The sequence below is a fragment of the Octopus bimaculoides genome, chromosome 16 (genome assembly GCF_001194135.2).
Source record: "Octopus bimaculoides isolate UCB-OBI-ISO-001 chromosome 16, ASM119413v2, whole genome shotgun sequence".
NCBI lineage: Eukaryota > Metazoa > Mollusca > Cephalopoda > Octopoda > Octopodidae > Octopus > Octopus bimaculoides.
This window is the reverse complement of record NC_068996.1, coordinates 29,363,771-29,372,832: the sequence shown is the minus strand read 5'-3', so window position 1 is coordinate 29,372,832 and position 9,062 is coordinate 29,363,771. Positions and strand designations below refer to the sequence as shown.

Sequence of the window (9,062 nt, the reverse complement as noted above, 5' to 3'; positions counted from 1 at the left end):
TCAGAGCAGCGCAAAAAGTTGTTTTGCACAAGCATTTCTATAGCCAATTAGACGGATGAAATTTACGTACGCTTAATAATGTTACGCAAAACAGCCTTCAGACTTTCCCTATCAATTTCATCGTCTTTTGGATTATGAACATATTTACATCATAAGTGTTTTTTCGTTGTAAGGCTTTCTTTTTTAGTTGATTTTCACATAGCAAGACTTATTGTAGATGGCGTAATAAGTCACACCCGGACAAGGTCGGGTTATACTGCTAGTATATATTATATATATATATATATATATATATATATATATATACACACACACACACACACACACATACATACATACAGATACCAGTATGGTGAGGGTGGGCAATAAGTACAGCGAAGAATTCAGGGTATAAGTTGGGGTTCACCAAGCATCGGTGCTTAGCTACCTCTTGTTCATCATAATCCTCCAAGCAATAACAGAGAAATTCAAGACAGGCTGCCCGTGGGAGCTCCTCTTTGCCAATGACCTTGCTAATGACCTTATAGCTGAATCACTACCTGAGCTAGAGAAGAAGTTCCAGGTATGGAAACAATGTCTAGAATCAAAGGGCCTTAGAGTTAACCTAGCAAAAACCAAAGTCTTAGTAAGTAGAAAGGCAGATAAATCACAAATCCCCTCAGGTAAATGGCCCTGCTCAATTTGTATAAAAGGTGTTGGTAGAACCTCCATAAGATACACCCAGTGTAAGCTTTGAACACACAAAAGGTGCAGCAACATCAAAGGAAGGTTAACATAGAAACTAACTTTTGTATGTGGAAGATGCACAGGCATAATAAATGCTGAATATGTTCGGAAAATAGACTCCATCAACTGCCAGGGGTGCAAGCTAGAGGTAGTAGATAGCTTCTAGTTTGTAGGCGACCAGGTTAGTAGTGGAGGTGGATGTTCCAAGAGTGTAGCTGTGAGGATAAGATGGGCAAAGGCAAGAGAGCTCCTACCCCTGCTGGCAAGAAAGGGCCTTCCTCTCAGAGTGAAAGATAGATTGTTAATGCCTCTCTGTGAACAGCTATGCTGCATGGCAGTGAAACATAGGCTATAACAGCCAAGGACATGTGTAGGCTTGAAAGAAATGAAGTTAGTATGCTTCGCATGTGCAACAGAGTGTAAGCATCTTGAGAGAAAAGTTGGGCATAAGAGGAACTGGATGTGGTGTACAAGAGAGATGGCTGCACAGTCGAAGTATATTGCAGCCAACTAGAACAAATAATACGAAGTTAACATTTTCGTTAATGATTTGACTTTTAAGTTAACTTTGAAAATCATAATCGGACTAATTAAGTCCAGTTACATTTAGTCTAAAAATTTCATAAAAACCAGTAAACGTTTAACAGTTTCTATTGTTTTCAGATTGTCTTAGCATATTTAATATTGTACGTCTCATTCTTTCAACCCCAATATAATGCCACTTATTATCATAAATAACTTGTAGCACCTTGTTTCGCCGTTCCTGAATTTGAAACCAAATCCACTCACTTGTTGCTTGCAAAGACTGGGAAATTTCTTTGTCCTGTCAAGAGGGAACAGTGATTGATGTATTTTCACTTGATCTGTGACCTCAGTGAGGTGGATGTCAACAGAGAAAATATTGACTTCCATAAAGTGGAAAATATAAATGGAAGGGAAAAAGTTGGTAAATATTTCGGTGTGAATGTAAATAGTTGTTATGTTGTAGCAGCTACATCTTTCCTTTTCTGGAAAAGGGATCTGTTTATGTGTGATTTCAATATCACATTCGTTAAAAGCATGCAAAATAACCTGGAAAAGAAAAAGACCCATGAAACAAAACTCCCTTAGTGGGAAACTTCAAGGTCCCCACCACCCCTTTCACCTTTCTTTTCCAGAAAAAAATGGCTTGCGGTGGGTTTGGAGGGCAGATACATTGAATGTACCTGAAAAAAACTGTGGAAAAAATTATTCCATACCAAGGTATTATTTACCAAAAGAATAAAATCTTGTACCGATTATACCTGTATTTTAATTAGTTCAAATTAATGTACCTTATTGTGAAAAGTGGCAAATGTTTTGTTGGTTGCCATTTGGGATAATTTTAGTAACAAATCAAACAGGTAGGATGCATTAAGAATTTCAATTTTAGTGTTTATCCATAATGTTACTGCTTTTACACCTGTTAATTAACTTAGAAAGATCAGCTAAAATTACATAACTATAAACCAGTGGTATATAAGCATCCACTGAGAAAATTTCAAATCTGTATGTAAAATATTTACAAAGTTACAAGCAAATATTGTGGACACCCCTCTTGAACCTGAATAACTTAAAATAACGTGAACAAATAAGCATTACATTTGACCACTAAAGATGTTTTTAGGTGTTTTTTCTTACACACACACGCGCACACACGCACGCACACTCACACACACACACACACACACAACACGGCCTCGCTTGATTGGGACTACACGTGTTACATTGACATTATCATTCTATAAAATTTGTTTATGGGGAGAAAAATATTGAAAAATATCAATAGATGTGTGAGTGAGAAAGAAACGAAGAGGGGGGTTTTGGGATGTGCTAGAGACAATAGCCAGATCTCCCTTGAATCACTCATTTTCCTCTGAAATTATTAACAGTTTTTTTAAAAACCAAAAATGTTTTTCTCGCGGGTTTTAAGTGCCTGGGGGAGGGGGGAGTCCAAAATCGTTTCGGACTGGGGTGATGAGGGGGTGGCGGGAGTGAAAAAATTTTCAAAATGTCTTTCTTTTTTCCGTGAAAAGATGCCTCCCATCATTCTGAAGTCTTATAATGTATGTTTATATATATATTATATATATATATAAATAAATGTATGTATGTATATATTTATATGTATATATATATATATTTTAATTTGTATACATGTTAAATAAATAAATGGATGAATAAATAAAGCGATAATAATTTTTTTTAAATTAGAAAATTAATAGGTGCATAAGGTTGTGGTAAAATTTTAAAGTGATAGACGGTGACGTGAAGAAAATTTATTTTTCTTTGTGATATTTACCCAAACTTTATATGACAATATTCTTTAAAGTAAGGGCGAATTTTGTTATTAATACTGAACGATTTGTAACCTTTTATTTAAACTGAATGGTTTGTAGCATTAAATTAGTATATTAATGAGGATATTCATAATATTTCAGTGGATTAATAAATAATTTTTCATTAAGCACCTTAATATATTTTTATTAAGTGCAAACAATAACTATATTCGTAGTTAAATTTAAGATACACATATTAATTATGCTATTACTTTATATAAAATGATTATAAGTATATAAATTTAATTTAATAATAATAGTATATAAATAATTCTGTAAAAGGCCCTATCGTGATTAAAAGCATTTCTATTGTAAGTACGTATTTCTGGTTATTTTTTCCGTAAGCAACGAATGTATAATTTTAAACATTGATTTTCAGTGGTTATTTTCCTCTGATGAACTAAGTAAATTTATGTGTTTCACTTGTTAATTACGTAGAATAATGTTTATATTAGTTCACATAAATAGATTAGAATAATTCTTAATATAATTAATATATATCTTTTTGAATAATTATTGTATATTGCATATTGTATATTGCATATTTCTTGTCGACCCCATAATATTTAATATATATCATCATATGTTCTTTCATATGTTCTATATTATGTTCTATAATAAAAATTATAGAAATATAAAACTATTGGCATACTCAAATTTATTTTCTGTAAAAACTTTGTAAATTCTGATTATTTATTTATATATTATTATTTTTATGTAAGATATAGTTTATAATCATCGTAACTTTATACATTTGTTTAACATCGACATATTTAGAAGAAACTTTTGAATTAATCGTTGATTAAAAGATTTTTTTAATGAATTTCGTTTGTGAATAAGAATATACTTATTTTGTTTATAATAGTATACAAAAATTAAAAAAAAAAATTCCTACTCTATAAATTCTTAACATGTTATATAGATTTTATATCATAAAAATGGGCAGTGATTATTTTAGATTAAAATATCTTTAGATTAACATTAAAGATGCATAAGAACATTTTATGACAATTATAATTGTTTTGTTTATTTAATTTAGTTTTTCTATTTGAATTTTGGTTTTGTTTTCGTTATATTTATTATATTTTAAAATTATTAACACTCACGCTTGTAAACATAGGTATATTTTAAATCAGTCTTATGATTTAACAGTCCTTGCATGAAATTTTTGATCAGTTTTTAGACCAATGTTAGCCTGACGAGATTCATATATATAAATGTGAACTTTTTATGAATTCACTAGTGGATATGAATCGAAACAAATTGTAGGATATATATTTGTTTTAATTATTTGTTATGTTATATTATATCTTTTTATAGTATAATTATGTTATAATGTTAATAAATTTATAATATTCTTTATATTTTCTTATTTGTTTCAGTCATTTGACTGCGGCCATGATAGAGTACCGCTTTTCTGTTGAACAAATCGACCACAGGACTTATTCTTTATAAGCCTAGTACTTATTCTAACAGAGTCTTTTTGCCGAATCACTAAGTTACGAGGACGTAAACACCAACATTGGTTGTCAAGCGATGGTGCGGGGACAAATTAATAATGATATATTTATATATATATATATATATAAAACGAAGAATTTGTGTCTGTACGTTTGCATCCGAGAATTTCCTAACCGATTTCATTCAAATTTTACTTTTGCTTTACTTAGGGTCCATGCAGTGTCATGGGCAAAAAAAAAAAATCTCTTATCTCTTACACTATTTCAGTATTACGTGTCAAAAGGGAAACAATAACAGGATCTATTTTAAAACGGGGTCACATTTTTCATTAATGTTTTACGTAGTGTTTTTGGTACGGAAGGACTTTCAAACTTCGTATACTTATCTATTTTGTGTTATAGAACAGAAAAATATTTTTGTATTCGAATTTATTTCATGTAAAAAATTGTCTTATTTCAATAATTTCAACCAATCACTGACAAGTATTCAGTTGTTTATATTTACTCCTTTGGCTGATTAAGCGATGTAAAGCGTATTTAATCTCCATACCTTCGTTTTATTTGCTTTTTTCATTTTAAATTTGCTTTAACCCTAACCCTAACCCTAGGGTTAGGGTTAGGGTTAATTGTTTCAGAATCGTTTGTTTATGTAGTCGACACTTAATGTAGATCGGCTGAATGGACGTCAGTGATTGGTTGAAATTACAGAAATACGACAACTTTAACATGGAATAACTTAGGGATTTCTTTTTTTTTTAAGAAGACTAAGAGAAAAAGATGTTTTATATGACACTTTCTACCAGTGTTCCAAGTTTCAAAGTGTTTTGTTAAGAAAATACTGTGGCCCCCGTTTTAAAATAGATCCCAATAACATCTCTATTGTAATGTAAGATAATACTTTCACTATTAATACTGAAAATATCTCACATATATGCATGCACACACACACACATTTATATATATATACATATATATATATTATGTATATATATATATATCTAAAGGATATCTCTCTTGCACACCACAAGAGAGACGATTGCGCTGGTATGGACATGTGGCAAGAATGGATGAGGATAGCTGTGTGAAAAAGTGCCACACCCTAGCAGTTGAGGGAACCTGTAGAAGAGGTAGACCCAGGAAGATCTGGGATGAGGTGGTGAAGTACGACTTTCGAACATTAGGCCTCACTGAGGCAATGACCAGTGACCGGGACCTTTGGAAATATGCAGTACGTGAGAAGACCCGGCAAGGCAAGTGAGAGCATAATCTGTGGCCACTGCCAGAAGTGTAGCCAGCTCATTTATTCGTATCTTTACTTCATTGGACACTAAAAACTCTGCTTGCGAAGACCTGTTGAGGCAAGTGAATTTGGAATTTGAAATCTGAAATCGAAATTGAACCGAATCCGACGACTGGCACCCATGCCAACCTCTTCTTCATTGGACACTAAACTCTGCTTGCAAAGACCTGTTGGGGCAAGTGAAATCAGAATCGAAATCGTAATTGAACCATACTCAATGACTGGTACCTGCGCCAGTGGAGCACTAACAGGACTGTCCAAGCGTGTTCATTGCCAGAGCAGCTGTCTGGCTTCCGTGCTAGTGGCCTGTAAATAACCCCATTTGAGCGTAATTGTTACCAGCATCGCTTTCTAGCACTTGTGCTGGTGGCACCTTAGAAAATCATTCCAGCGAGGTCATTGCCAGTGCTGCTGGACTGGCTGCCATGCAGGTGGCACATAAAAAACACCTTTTTGAGCGTAGCCGTTGCCAGTACCGTATGACTGGCTCTTGTGCTGGTGGCACGTAAAAGCTCCCACTACACTCTTGGAGTGGTTGGCGTTAGGAAGGGCATCCAGCTGTAGAAACTCTGCCTAATCAGATTGAAGCCTGGTGCAGCCATCTGGCTTACCAGAGTCCAACCCATGATAGCATGAAAAGTAGATGTTGAACGATGATGATGATGAAAGGATATATATATGCTATGTGTGTGTATATATATATATATATATATATATATATCATCATCATCATCATCATCATCATCATCGTCGTTTAACGTCCGCTTTCCATGCTAGCATGGGTTGGACGATTTGACTGAGGACTGGTGAAACCAGATGGCTACACTAGGCTCCAATCTGATTTGGCAGAGTTTCTACAGCTGGATGCCCTTCCTAACACCAACCACTCAGAAAGTGTAGTGGATGCTTTTACGTGTCACCCGCACGAAGGCCAGTCAAGCGGTACTGGCAACGGCCACGCTCAAGATGGTGTATTTTATGTGCCACCCGCACAAGAGCCAGTCCAGTGGCACTGGCAACAATCTCACTCGAAAAATATAATATTATATATAATATATATTATATACGGTGCTCCAGCATGGCCGCAGTCAAAGGACTGAAACAAAAGAGTATATATCTATATTATATATATTATGTATATATAATAATAATATAGGTTTAATCAAAAGATTAAATGTGGTATTTAAAATGTTTGAGGCACCAGAATTTGGTAGGATAAAAACCAAAAACAAAATCAAGAGATTTGGTGAATAAAATTTGAAAATAAGCAACAAAAATTCAGTAGGTTATAGCAGTACCTACGTACAGTGAGGATGACATTAGAAAAGCTGGAACAGTTTGAAAGGGAAATGGTACCCCACCCACCATATTCACTGGACATTGCTCCATTTGATTATCGTTTATTCCATTGTCTTCGTTAGGATGGAATATGAATTCTATAGACGAGGTCAGAACAGTACTAGAGGAATATTTTTCGTCACAGACAAGTGAATTTTGGAAGAGGAGCCTTGCAAGTCTACCAGATAGATGGAAGAGCATTGTAGAAAATGAAGGAGAGTATATTTTAGATTAAAAAGGAAATTTATCTAAATTTTGAAAAATAAAAGAAGTATAAAAAAAACCACATTATCTATGGGATGACCCAATACTAAGCTATTGTTGATTCAGATAGCTGGTCCCTTATACTATTCTGCAGAACCAGCCTGAGTTTAAGTGCTCTCTTGCACAATATGACTACTTCCATGACCTTATCCACTTATTTCTCTGCAAGTAGTATGACCACACCACCTACCCCATTGTTGTTACCTTCCCAGAAAATTTTAAACCTATGTGTCTGGCCTTTGAAGAACCTGGTTGTAGCTCCTCTCCACCTTAATTCTTGAATGCACATACATCAACACGCCTCCATTCAAGCATCTCATAGCTAGATAAATAGTTAGGCATTGTATAGGTAGGTAAGGTAAGTGGTTGTGTAGGAAAGGCATTGATGGAGAAGAATAGGAGAAAATATGTATTTGTAGAGAGTGGGTTCAAAAGGTGCTTTTTACATGCCACTGGCACAAGTGCCAATTGCATGACACTGGCATTGGCCACGACTGTGATTTCACTTCGCTTAATGGGTCTTCTCAAGCACAGCAACTTTAAGACCAGACCTACAACTGTTTCAATTCACTTGTAGCATAAAATCAACCGAGTGTACCGTTAAAGTGAATTGAAACAATTGTACTGCCTGCTATGGGTTGTCTTGTATGTCAGTTGGTGCAGAGAGTTTTTCTGGTTTGCTATTTTCTAAGTTAGACCATGCTTACTGTGTTCTCTTCACTGAGGAGCCAATTGGATCAACAGCTTGTGTTGGTCAATCACATGCCACATGGTCACAGTAGACGAGGAGGTATCTTGAAGAAATGGGGACTGACTGGGATTCTGGTTGTCTGGGAGGACCCAGGAATATACCAACAAATAGTGAATGCAATTGCACACTGCTACATCGCTTGTCCCCACTCCTGACCTGACTTAATGTTTATGTATCTTAGTAAATATCTGGTCAAAACATGGAGGAAGATATGTAAAAAACCAACTTATCATAATATTTTTTATGACAAATAGACAGTGCAACATATATCAGGCTATTAAAGCTGCTATTTATTGCTAGTAGAAATCTTGTGGGTTTCCATCTTGGCTGTAAGTCATTGAAACTCTGGATGATATGTTGTCAGTGTTGTATGAATTAGCTCCATCAGGTGATGGCTTGTAAAGTTTGCATGATGCTTCAATTTCACATACTCCATTGCAGAGTACTAATTCACAGCAGTATGTTGTGCTGAAAATTGAGATGAGCCCTACACAAGTTTTCTTCAGGATATTTTATTTTTAGATTTAGACCTTATTTGCAGAACTAATTTGAAAACTGAGATATATGGATCAACTTTAGTTCCATTTCCACAGCATACTCTGCATTTAGACATTTGAGAATTGGAACAAGAAAGATGAAGCAGGGCTTTATTTTCTCCAATTTATCAAAACTAGGAAGTATTTACTCTCCTTCTGAAATTGGGAAAGTGATTGAAATATCTTGACAGTATGTCTCAGCTTAATTTTACTCTAACAGTTGAAAACTATCTGAGTAAGATTAGAAATAGTTATCCTTCCCCTGGAGTGCCAATTTAAGAGTTTGTAGATGATTCATTACACCTGTAAAGAACATTAGATCTCACATTC

At 34.6% G+C, this 9,062-nt stretch overlaps 1 long non-coding RNA gene across 1 annotated transcript; it reads left to right on the top strand.

The window, feature by feature from the left end:
- The first annotated feature begins 3,412 nt into the window (after positions 1-3,412).
- On the top strand, positions 3,413-4,693 carry LOC128249581 (uncharacterized). The gene is made up of 2 exons (XR_008265679.1): positions 3,413-3,487; positions 4,466-4,693. It is a non-coding gene; the product is annotated as an uncharacterized LOC128249581 (long non-coding RNA).
- Positions 4,694-9,062: the final 4,369 nt, after the last annotated feature.